Source organism: Leucopleurus acutus (genome assembly GCF_964270905.1).
Source record: "Leucopleurus acutus genome assembly, chromosome: 1".
Taxonomy (NCBI): domain Eukaryota; kingdom Metazoa; phylum Chordata; class Mammalia; order Artiodactyla; family Delphinidae; genus Leucopleurus; species Leucopleurus acutus.
Window position 1 is genome coordinate 162,009,359 of NC_139142.1, and position 12,902 is coordinate 162,022,260.

Below are 12,902 nucleotides of genomic sequence, written 5' to 3' on the forward strand. Positions count from 1 at the left end.
CATTGTTTTTGAGCTCAGGGGGCAAAGGGGCCAGATCCCATTATGCTGGAAGGGCAAGATGTCAGAGGACAGCGGACACTGGATGGGGGGCCGGAGTCATGGGCCTTGTCATCCTCCAAGTTGAGATGTGTCCAGCCCTGGTGGGATCTATAGTGGGCACCCTGGAGTCCCTCTGTGGTCCCCAGCTCATATCTGCTGCTGGTCTTGCAGATTAGTGCCATATTCTAGGGTGACCGTGCTCCTGTCAGGAGATGGGGTCATTGCTGCCTCTTGGGCTGGGCTCTGAGGGGAGGTGATGGGGCCTGGTCTCCACATGCATCTGCACCTAGGCACAGTATCCTGTGGCATAGCTGGCCTGACCAGGAGGTGGTGAGGTCACTGGGGGCAAGGCCTGACTCTGGGGAGGGGCCTATTAACCCTGGGGGTCTGGGTGTCATTTGCTAATGGAGACTGGTGGGCATCGCTGAAGGGTTCCCTCCCTTAATGTGCTGACTTTCTCCACAGTACATTCTGCTCTCAGCCCTGATGCACCTGTTTCCCAAAGGCCTGGGACATTATCTGTGGGGAGACATTACAACACCAATAGGGAAGCCCTGAGCCAAAGACCATGCTGTCAGTGCTGCCAACCCCACCCCTTCAGGGACACCCTCCCACCCACCCAGCCCCCCCCCATCCCAGTCCAGAACTTGCTGAAATAGGCGATCTCAAAGCTCTGCAAACATGTCCTTCTCCCTGAGGCTGAGGGAGTCCTGGCATCCGTCCACACCCCTCCTTGAAAGGTCCTCTCCCCTGCAAACCACTGCAAAGCAGGGAAGGCCTCAGCCAGACACACAGGGCGCTGGAGATGGATTTTCTTCTCTGAAGCTCAGAGCAGCCCCCGAAGCCACCCAGAGCTGGTGGGGCCGACTTCCAGCTGCTCAGAGTACTGGCCTGGGGCCGGGCTGAGCTTCCCGCCGTGGCAGACAGGGTCAGGGCCACCGTGCAACAGTGAGGGCTGCAGCCATGGGGTGGGGAGAAACACACAGCGTCTGTGGAGGAACGAGAGAGAGAGCATGTGAATCCTGCCGACAATGTTCTGTCCTAACCTGGAACCAGATGATGATCAAGAGGCCACAGGGAAGGGCTGGAGCTCAGGCCCCGAGTGGAAGGCCTGAGTGTGAGAACGGAGCTCTCTCATTAACCAGCAGTGCAGCCCCGAATGGTTCCGTAACCTTCCTGAGGCATGCTTTCCTCACCTAGAACATGGGAACTACTCATGGGTCCATTCAGCCCCTCCAGCCATGTGCACCTGAGCACCCTCAAACCGGCAGGCACCGTTCCAGGCCTGGGGAAGCAGGAAGGGCAGACACAGCTACTGCTGTCTCCATGGATCATCCTTCAGTGGGAGAAACTTCAGGCTCGTACGAATAGACGTATACAGCCATCACGCACTAACAAAAGAGCTATATGTTAAAAATAAAAAGTTAGAGATGAGAGAGCCATTTCACACTAGGAATGCTTGTCTGAAGTCCTGGGTGAGAGGCCTCTGTACCGGCAACCTATGAACAAGTGAAACTGAACTAAGCACAAAGGAAAAAAGGAGCCAATAAAACATGGAAGAAAGTAGCGTATAAAACAGTGATTAGAGGAGACGGAGACAAGCTGGCAGAGCAGAAGGATGGGAGCTCACCTCTTGTTACAAAATCACCAAAATCACAACTGCTTAACAACCACTGACAAAAAAATGCTGGAACCTACCAAAAAACATATCCTACATCCAAAGACAAAGAAGAAGCCACAAAGAGAGGTAGGAGAGGCACAACTGCGATAAAATCAAATACCACGCCCACCAGTGGGCAACCCACAAACTGGAAAATAATTACACCACGGAAGTTCTCCCACAGGAGTGAAAGTTCTGAGTCCCACGTTGGGATCCCCAGCCTTGGGGTCTAGCAATGGGAAAAGCCCCCAGAGAATCTGGCTTTGAAGGTTAGCAGGGTTTGTTCACAGGAATTCCACAGGACTGGGAGAAACAGAAACTAAACTCTTGGAGAGTGTAGACAAGGTCTCATGCAAACTAAACTCTTGGAGAGTGTAGACAAGGTCTCATGCAAAGCAGGATACAGAAAAAAAGCAGTAACCTCATAAAAGCCTGGGCCAAACCTACCTGCTGATACCAGAGGGTCTCCTGTGGAGGCGGGGGGCTGTGGCTCACTGTGGGGACAAAGACACTGGCAGCGATAGTTCTGAGGAGTGCTCATTGGCATGAGCCCTCCCAGAGGCCACCATTTCCTCACTAGGACCTGGCCCCACCCAACAGCCTGTGGGATCTAGTGCTGGGACGCCTCATGCCAAACGGCCAGCAAGGTGGGAACACAGCCTCACCCATAAGTAGGTGGGCTGCTTAGAGTCTTCCTGAGCACACAGTTGTCTGCTAAACACACCCCCTTGACTTGGCCCTGCCCACCAGAGGGACGAGACCCAGCTCCGCCCACCAGTGGGCAGGATCCAGTCCCTCTCACCAGGAAACCTTCACAGGCCTCTTAGACAGCCTCATCTACCAGGGGGCAGAGAGCAGAAGCAAGAACAACTACAACTTATGAAACAGAAACTGCAGTCACAGAAAGCTAGACAAAATGAGATGGCAGAGGAATATGTCCCAGATGAAAGAATAAGATTAAACCCCAGAAGAAAAAGTAAGTGAAGTGGAGACAGGCAGTCTACCCCCTAAAAAATTCAGAGTAATGATAGTAAAGATGATCCAAGATCTCAGAAAAAGGAGGTACAGATCGAGAAGATACAAGAAATGTTTAACAAAAACCTAAAAGAACTAAAGAACAGAGATGAACAATATAAAACTGAAATGAAAAATACATTGGAAGGAATCAATAGAATAACTGAGACAGAGGAACAGGTAAGTAAGCTGGAAAGACAGAATGGTGGAAATCAATGCCACAGATGAGAATAAAGAAAAAACAATGAAAAGAAATGAGGACAGTCTAAGAGACCTCTGGAACAACATGAAACGCACCAACATTTGCATTTTAGCGGTCGCAGAGGGAGAAGAGGGAGAGAAAGGACCTGAGAAAATATTTAAAGAGATAATAGCTGAAAATTTGCCCAACATGGGAAAGGAAACATTCACCCAAGTCCAGGAAGCACAGAGAGTCCCAGGCAGGATAAATCCAAAGAGGAACACACCGAGAAAGATAGTAATCAAACTGACAAAAATTAAAGACAAAGAAAAAATATTAAAAACAACAAGGGAAAAATGACACATAACATACAAGGTACCTCTCATAACGTTACCAGCTGATTGTTCGTCAGAAACTCTGCAGGCCAGAAGGGAGTAGCACCGTATATTTAAAGTGATGAAAGGGAAGAGCCTACAACCAAGAATACTCTACCCAGCAAGGCTCTCAGTCAGATTCGACAGAGAAATCAAAAGCTTTACAGACAAGCAGAAGCTAAGAGAATTCAGCACCACCAGACCAGCTTTGCAACAAATGCTAAAGGAACTTCTCTAGGTGGAAAAGAAAAGGCCACAACTAGAAATAAGAAAATTACAAATGGAAAAGCTCACCGATAAAGGCAAACATACAGTAAAGGCAGGAAGTCATCTACACACAAATATGATATCAAAGCCAGCAACTGTGAGAAGGGGAGAGCACAAATGCAGAATATTGGAAATGCGTTTGAAATTAAAAGAACAGGAACTTAAAACAATCTTGTTTATATATAGACTGCTATTTCAAAACCTCACGATAACTGCAAACCAAAATCTACAATACACAAACAAGAAAAAGGAATCCAACACAACACTAACGTTAGTCATCAAATCACAAGAGAACAATAGAGGAAGATAAAAGAACTAGGAAAACAAATCCAAAACAATCAACAAAATGGCAATAAGAACACACATATTGATAATTACCTTAAATGTAAATGGATTAAATGCTCCAACCAAAAGACAAAGACTGGCTGGATACAAAAACAAGACCCATATATATGTTAGCAAAGACCCACTTCAGATCTAGGGACACATAAAAACTGAAAGTGAGGGGAGGAGAAAAGGCAAATATTAACAGCCATAAAAGAAGAAATCAACAGTAACAATAATAGTGTGGGACTTTAACAGCCGACTTTCATCATTGAAGAGATCATCCAGACAGAAAATCAATACGGAAACACAGGCCTTAAATGACACATTAGACAAGATGGACTTAATTTATAGAGTATTCTGTTCAAAAGCAACAGAATACACAGTCTTCTCAAGTGCACATGGAACATTCTCCAGGACTGATCACATGCTAGGCCACAAAATGAGCCTTGGTAAATTTAAGATAATTGAAATCATATCAAGCATCTTTTCCAACCACAATGCTATGAGATTAGAAATCAATTACAGGAAAAAAACCTGTAAAAAACACAAACATGTGGAGGCTGCAACAATATGCCACTAAACAACCAATGGATCACAGAAGAAATCCAAGAGGAAATCAAAACATACCTAGAGACAAATGACACCGAAAATACAACAATCCAAAACCAATGGGATGCAGTAAAAGCAGTTCTAAGAGGGAAGTTTATAGCAATACAATCTTACCTCAGGAAACAAGAAAAATCTCAAACAACCTAACCTTACACCTAAAGCAACTAGAGAAAGAAGAACAAACAAAACCTAAAGTTAGTAGAAGGAAAGAAATCATAAAGATCAGAGCAGAAATAAATGAAATAGAGATGAAGAAAACAATAGAAAAGATCAATGAAACTAAAAGCTGGTTCTTTGAAAAGATAAACATAATTGATAAACCTTTAGCCAGACTCATCAAGAAAAAAAGGAATAGGGCTCAAATCAATAAAATTAGAAATGCAAAAGGAGAAGTTACAACCAACACCACAGAAATACAAAGGATCATAAGAGACTACTACAAGCAACTATATGCCAATAAAATGGGCAACCTAGAAGAAATGGACAAATTCTTAGAAAGGTACAATCTGCCAGACTGAACCAGGAAGAAATAGAAAATATGAACAGACCAATCACAAGTACTGAAATTGAAACTGTGATTTAAAAACTCCAAACAAACAAAAGTCCAGGACCAGATGGCTTCATAAGCAAATTCTATCAAACATTTAGAGCAGAGTTAACACCTATCCTTCTGAAACTAATCCAAAAAACTGCAGAAAAAGGAACACTCCCAAACTCATTCTATGAGGCCACCATCACCCTGATACCAAAACCAAAGATACCACAAAAAAGAAAATTACAGGCCAATATTACTGATGAACATAGATGCAGAAATACTCAACAAAATACAAGCAAACCAAATCCAACAATACATGAAAAGGATCATACGCCATGATCAAGTGGGATTTATCCCAGGGATGCCCAGATTCTTCAATATCTGCTAATCAATCAGTGTGATACACCACATTAAAAAAGTGAAGAATAAAAACCATATGATCATCCCAATAGATTCAGAAAAAGCTTTGACAAAGTTCAACATCCATTTATGATTAAAAAATACCTCTCCAGAAAGTAGGCATAGAGGGAACATACCTCAGCATAATAAAGGCCACATACAACAAACCCACAGCTAACATTCTCAACAGTGAACTGAACACATTTCCTCTAAGATCAGGAACAAGACAAGGATGTCCACCCTTGTCACTATGATTCAACACAGCTTTGGAAGTCCCAGCCACGGCAATCAGAGAAGAAAAAGAAATAAAAGGAATCCAAGTTGGAAAAGAACTGTCACTGTGTGCAGATGACATGATACTATACAGAGAAGATCCTAAAGATGCTACCAGAATACTACTAGAGCTCATCAATGAATCTGGTATAGTTGCAGGATACAAAATCGATACGCAGAAAACTGTTGCATTTCTATACACTAACAACAAAAGATCCAGAAAGAGAAATTAAGGAAGCAATCCCATTTACCATCACATCAAAAAGAATAAAACACCTAGGAATAAACCTACCTAAGGAGACAAAAGACCTGTACTCTGAAAACTATAAGATGCTGATGAAAGAAATCAAAGCTGACACAAACACATGGAGAGATACACCATGTTCTTGCATTGGAAGAATCAATACCATCAAAATGAGTATACTACCCAAGGCAATCTACAGATTCAATGCAATCCCTATCAAATTACCAATGGCATTTTTCACAGAACTGGCACAAAATTTTTTTTAATTTGTATGCAGACACAAAAGACCCCAAAAGCCAAAGCAATCCTGAAAAAGAAAAATGCAGCTGGAGGAATCAGGCTCCCTGACTTCAGACTATACTACAAAGCTACAGTCATCAAAACAGTATGGTACTGACACAAAAACAGAAATATAGCTCAATGGAATGGGATAGAAAGCCCAGAAATAAACCCATGCACCTATGGTCAATTAATCTATGATTAAGGAGGCAAGAATATACAATGGAGAAAAGACAGCCTCTTCAATAAGTGGTTCTGAGAAAACTGGACAGCTACATGTAAACGAATGAAGTTAGAACACTCCCTAACACCATACACAAAAAGAAACTCAAAATGGATTAAAGACCTAAATGTAAGTCCGGATACTATAAAACTCTTAGAGGAAAACATAGGCAGAGCACTCTTTGACATAAATCACAGCAGTATCTTTTTCAATCCATCTCTCAGAGTAATGGAAATAAAAACAAAAATAAACAAGTGGGACCTAATCAAATTTAAAAGCTTTCGCACAGCAAAGGAAATCATAAACGTAAAGACAACCCACAGAATGGGAGAAAATACTTGCAAAGGATGCAACCAACAAGGACTTAATCTCCAAAATTTACAAACAGCTCATGCAGCTCAAAATCAAAAAAACAAGCCAATCAAAAAATGGGCGGGGCTTCCCTGGTGGCGCAGTGGTTGAGAGTCTGCCTGCCGATGCAGGGGACACAGGTTCATGCCCTGGTCCAGGAAGATCCCACATGCCGCGGAACGGCTAGGCCTGTGAGCCATGGCCGCTAAGCCTGCGTGTCTGGAGCCTGTGCTCCGCAACGGGAGAGGTCACAACAGTGAGAGGCCTGTGTACCGCAAAACAAAAAAGGGCGGAAGACCTAAATAGACATTTCTCCAAAGAAGACATACAGATGGTCAAAAAGCACATGGAAAGATGGTCAACATCACTAATTATTATATAAATGCAAATCAAAACTACAATATCACCTCACACCAGTCAAAATGGCCATCATCGAAGTCTACAAACAATAAATGCTGGAGAGGGTGTGGAGAAAAGGGAACCCTCCTACACTGTTGGTGGGAATGTAAATTGGTACAGCCACTATGAAGAACAATATGAAGGTTCCTTAAGAAACTAAAAATAGAACTACCGTATGATCCAGTATTCCCACTCTTGGGCATATAGTTGGGAGAAAAACACGGTTCAAAAGGATACATGCACCCCAATGTTCATGGCAACGCTGTTTACAATAGCCAGAACATGGAAGCAACCTAAATATCCATGGACAAATGAATGAGTGAAGATGTGGTACGTATATATAATGGAATATTACTCATCCATTAAAAAGAATAAAATAATGCCATTTCCAGCAACATGGATGGACCTGGAGATTATCATACTAAGTGAAGTAAGTCAGATAGAGAAAGACAAACATATGATATCGCTAATATGCAGAATCTAAAAAAATGATACAAATAAAACTTATTTACAAAACAGAGCCACAGACTTAGAGAACAAACTTATGGTTACCGGGAGCGGGGAAAGGGCTGGGGGAGGGATAGATTGGGAGTTTCGGGTTGACATGTACTCACGACTATATTTGAAATAGATAACCAACAAGGACCTACTGTACAGCACAGGGAACTCTGCTCAATATTCTGTAATAATCTAAATGGGAAATGCATTTGAAAAAGAATAAATACAAGTGTATGTATAACTGAATCACTTTGCTGTACACCTGAAACTAATACAACATTATTAATCAACTATACTCCAATATAAAATAAAATTTTTAAAAATAATAAAATAATATAATAAAAAAAAGAAAAAAAATTAGAGATTAGAAGGAGGACTTTCTTTTACTTTGGTGGAGGATGTGGGAAGGAGGTAATATTTAACCTAAGACCTGCAGGACAGACAGGAGTTTTCTAGAAAGGCAAAAGCACTCCAGGCAGAAGGAATGGCATGTGCATAGGCCTGGGGGTAGGAATCTGGTATTGATATTTTTGAGAACCTGAATGTAGGCCAGTGAGGTTGGAAATGGTGAGAGAGGGAGGGCAGACATGGTCAGAGAGCAGGGGGAGCAGACATGGTCACGGCCAGTCAGGTCACCAGGAAGAACAGTACAGCTGTGGGCAGCAGCCAACACATTCATTCCTGCACTTGACAAATATTTACTGCACAGCCTATCAACCCAGACCCTGCAGGACAGATGCAGTGGTGAATGAGGTCAGACGGTCCCCATGGTCATGAAGCTCACACTCCAGTGCTGGGTTCTCAATCAGTGTGGCATCTGCTCTGAGCTTCGCATTTTCCTGTGGAAAATAAGGACAGATACCTGCCTTATCCCAGAGAAGGATGGAGCCATCTAATGCACACAAAAGGCTTAGCGTATAACGTCCTGGAAGCAACGAAGAAAACGCAGTTGGCCAGTGTGATCATTTCTAAAGCCCAACCCACAGCGACAGCTTGGCATAACCTAGCCCAACTCCAAGCAGAGACGTGGCCGTGGACGTGTGTCCAGGAGGTGGTGCCCTTGGCTGGGGTAGCAGCTCCTGAGTTGATCACCTAGTGGAGAAAGGATACAGCAGGTCCAGGAAGGACCTAGAGGGGTGGGGAGTGGGGAACACTCAGGACAGCGATGGGCGGACTGCCCACTCAGCCTCCACAGGCAGACACACCCCTGTGGGATTCTATTTTAAAAACAGGTTCTCTGGAGTACCAGGGGAGGGAGCTGGGGGTTCTTGCCAAGGGTGTTCCCCACTCCCCACCCATCCACAATGCCAGACAGCACACTTACTCTGGCCAGCTCTCTGAGTGTCATGGGCTCACAGGCAGCCCTAGACCAAGGAGGCAGGTTTGTGCCAGGGGACACAGATGATGTGCCCCCGCCTCCACCCACACCGAGCTGCCCAAAGGGGTCTCACGGCAGCTCCAAAAAAGAAAAGAGAAGGAGCCCCCTGCACAGGCGGGCTGAGCTCTCCATAAACCTGCATATCCAGCCATCCAAGAGGCAGAGGGAGGCAACACAACTTCCACAAAGTATCAGTTAGCGGAGACCACATTCTCGGTCTTGCGTCTTTGGGTGTATTTCACCTGTACAATTGTTAGCGTTGCAGCTGTGAAAGAGCTACAAACACAGGGAGCTTACATCTAGTTGTAAGTCTGTACATATTTAAGTAACATTATAATGAAAAAAATTCAAGCCAGCACTGGGACCTGTGGACCTGTTTCCTTCAAGTAGGATGCGCCCCTCATTCCCAAGGCTTCTGGAAGGCGGACTCAAGTTCTGCTGGAAGCTGGTCGAGCCCAGGGGGTCAGCAAGCTCCCAGATGTGTGGGCTGGGCAAGGCGACCACTGTGCTCTCAGTGGGGCTGGTGAAGGGCCCCCAAATCCCTCCAAGCTCCTCACAGGCCCCTAAACGTCCTGAGAAGCTCTAAGGCGGTGAACCCAAAGCTTGGGGGCCTGCCCGCCCTACCCGCCAGAACACCAAGCAGACACAGGGTTCCCCTCGGGGCAGGCCCCAAGCCAAGCCTCAGAGCCCCCTGTGCTGGAGGTGAGGGACTGTGGGATCCTGACCTGGGGGGTGGCCCTTCTGGGCTGTGCCGAGTTGCTGAGGAAGAGGTGGCACCCAGAAGGCAGAGGAGCTGGGAAGCCGCACTGCCTGGATCACTCAGGCGCGTCCCATGGCCGTCCTGGTCTGCGCCACCCTGATTTCTGGCAGTTGCTTCTCTGAGGCCTGGTTTCCTCATCTGTGAAATGGGATCATGCATCAATGCAAAAATGGTGCCCGCCACGTCAGGAAACAAAGGATGCTGCAGCCGCCCCCGACGGTGCACCCTGAGGAGACTCAGGATGGGAAAGCACAGGATACTGGACCCCTGACAGCTGAAGTGCATCGTAAAGGAATGACTTCAGTGAGCCCGGACTCTTGCACCTTCCCATACACAGAAAAGCGCTACATGCCTTAACTTGCGGTGTCTGGTTTCTTTAACAATATTCTTTTGATGTTCTGACTACCTGGTCTTTGTTGCAAGAACTCCTATATGTGCTGGTTCCCCCCATGCCCTCTTGGGAGCAGTCCCTCAGAGCTATCTGAGAAGCTGTGTCCCAGGCTTAAGTCTTCAGTTTTGTCCGCCAAATAAAACATAATTCTCAACCTTTAGGTTGTGTGTTTTTTTTTTTTTTTTCAGTCAACAGGACACTTGTCTAGCCCACCGCCCGTGCACAGTGGCCCCGGCCAGCCCCGTGACTGCCCTCGCTGTCCCGTGGCGTGCTGGTGGGGGCCTGCCATGCGGACCACAGCCACTAACGCCGTCCCCATTGCGGGCCTGGCATGGGGCGGCCCTGGTTAACACGGACAGAACGGGAGGCCGTGCGTGTGCAGGCGGATGGGTGGACACGGGGTGTTGCAAAAGGCCTGCCCCGGGCACCCCCACCCCCCGGCCACACCAGCCCAGCCCTGAATCCTGTGCTCCGGGGTTGCCTCTCGGGCGCAATCTCTCTTAAGGCAGGACAGGATGTGCTGAATCAGCCCTCCTCTGGTGGCAACCGAGTCCCCTGTAGAGACCACAGCACCCACGCCGTGGGCTGGGGAGCACGGAAGGAACAAGGCCCGTGTGGCACTCAGCCAGGCAATAGCAAGTGCGATCCCGACCGTGAGGGATGGACCCTTCCAGAAGGAGGGGCTGGCCCAGGGACATCCAGAGGTCCCTGCGCCCAAAGCATCCCGAAACCATTATCACCACCGTCCCCTCCTCCTCGCAACCTCATATAAAAGCGGACTCTGAACCCAGCCCCTCACTCGGTCTCTCCTCCTCAACTACTGTGAGTAATAGTTTTTATTCCCGTTTTCCAGATGAGGAAGCTGAAGCTCAGAGAAGTTAAGCAACCAGGGTCAAGCAGCCAGCAAGAGTCAGAGCCGCCCCTTCCACGGTCCCTGAAACGGGGGGAAGTCCTGGAAAAGTAAAGGGCTCACTGGGTCCGGCTGACCTACCCCCCACGCTCTCCCGCTTGGGGAAGAACTGCCCTCCAGGGTCCCGGGGATGGGCAAACACCAGACAGGGTCAGAGCCACCTGGGCTGGGTGGCCCGAGATGGGAGGAGCCTTTGGGCCCCACAGGTGACCAGCCTAAGTTCCCAGAGTGTGGGAACAGGGACTCAACAAGGAAACGCCAGTGTTCTCTTTGAAGCCTATTCCCCAGGACCAAGATATTTTGCTGGTCAGATTTTTCTCCCAAAGAGGAAGAGAGCACATTAAAACAGAACAAAACAGAGAAACCTTAAAGGAGAACAAAGCCTATTCTCATCCAGGCTGGCCTTTATGAGGCCAAACACCCTGTACGGCACATCTGATGCCTTCGCTGGGTCCTGCCCTGCCTGCCTGCCTGCCAGAGGACATACCTCTTTAAGGGCCTCGAAGGCACGGCTGGATTTGAGTTAATAGCTGAGACATCAGATTCCATTCAGAAGCAATCCCAGCTACGTATGATTGCTTTCGCCGTGCAGAGCTTTCAGCGTTCTTGTCAGCAGCCGCCAGGTCATTGAGGAAATTAATTTCTCCGCTCTGGCCAGCTCCTGACGGGGTTCCTGTGACCTGAACGGCACGGGGCTGGCTCCTCAGAGCTGCAGGAGCACAAGGCAGGTGTGGGCAGGGAGGGGCTGGGCCAGCCAGGCAGAGAAGCACCTCGGTGGACAGGACAGCCCGGGGCCAAGTGGGAAGGCTCCCCCTGCGTGACCCTGCGATCTCCCACCGACCCCGCTTCTTAGAGCACCCAGGACCTATGCTTCCTGACTCCCATCCACCGGGGGTCCCCACACCTCACCACCCCAAGGGCCAAGGACCCGAGGAGGGCTAAGAGTTGGGACCTGACCATGGACGGCCTTCTCCAGTGCCCACGAGTCCACCACTCCATTCCAGCCCCTGACCCTGCACCCCTGCCAGGCTGGCTCAGGACACCCTTATCCAACCTCAGTGCCTGCTGTGCATCCTGCCCCAGCGGAGCTACAGGAAAGGTCCCGCCCACCCCTCAGAAGAGGCCCTCCAGGACATGCTGGTCCTTCCTTCCGCCCTCTCCCTTCCCCTGACTCTGCACCCATCCTGGGACCTGGGCAAGTCCCTCTTCCTGTCTCCCTGTTCCTCTGTCACCCACAAAGAGTGCCTGAATGTGTCCCTTTGCCCCTGGCATCCACTGTCACCTTCCCTTTTCAGGCAATGATTTCATATAATGATGGCGCTAAGAACAGAGCAAGATAACTTGGGGTAACTGGGGCAGCACTGCAGCAAGCCCTGCTGGGGGCTATTCCCTCACGTAATCGTGACGCCCACTCTGAGGAAGGCCTTCTCTCCATCTTGCGGAGGGATGGGAGACAAGAGGTTCCTTCGCACACCAGTGAGCACACAGCTGCCCCCAGGAGGGGCAGGACCCAATCCCAGGGCCGTCTGGTCCCAGAGCCCTGGAACTACCGGATGTCCACAGTGGCACCCGACCCCAGGGCGCCAGCTCCCGCCTCCCTTTGAGCCCTCCATCCACTCCCCTCCTGCTGCCTCTCAAGGGCCCCCCATGGTGGGGCTCTCACCTTGGCTGCACACTGGACTCACCTGGAGCTGTAACGACTACTGAGGCCTGGGCCCCAGAGGCCCCAAATGGCCTAGGGAGAGGCCTGGGCTTAGCATTTGAGTAGGACAGAATTTGTGGCCTTTGTCC

The 12,902-nt window shown here is 48.1% G+C and overlaps 1 protein-coding gene across 1 annotated transcript in view; it reads right to left on the reverse strand.

Moving 5' to 3' along the window:
- Window positions 1-912: 912 nt before the first annotated feature.
- KLHL25 (kelch like family member 25) overlaps window positions 913-12,902 on the reverse strand; it is a 53,209-nt gene continuing 41,219 nt past the window's right edge. Inside the window, exon 3 of the mRNA XM_082858470.1 lies at window positions 913-1,028. The gene's annotated coding sequence lies outside the window, so the exon portion shown is untranslated. The remainder of the gene's footprint in view (window positions 1,029-12,902) is intronic.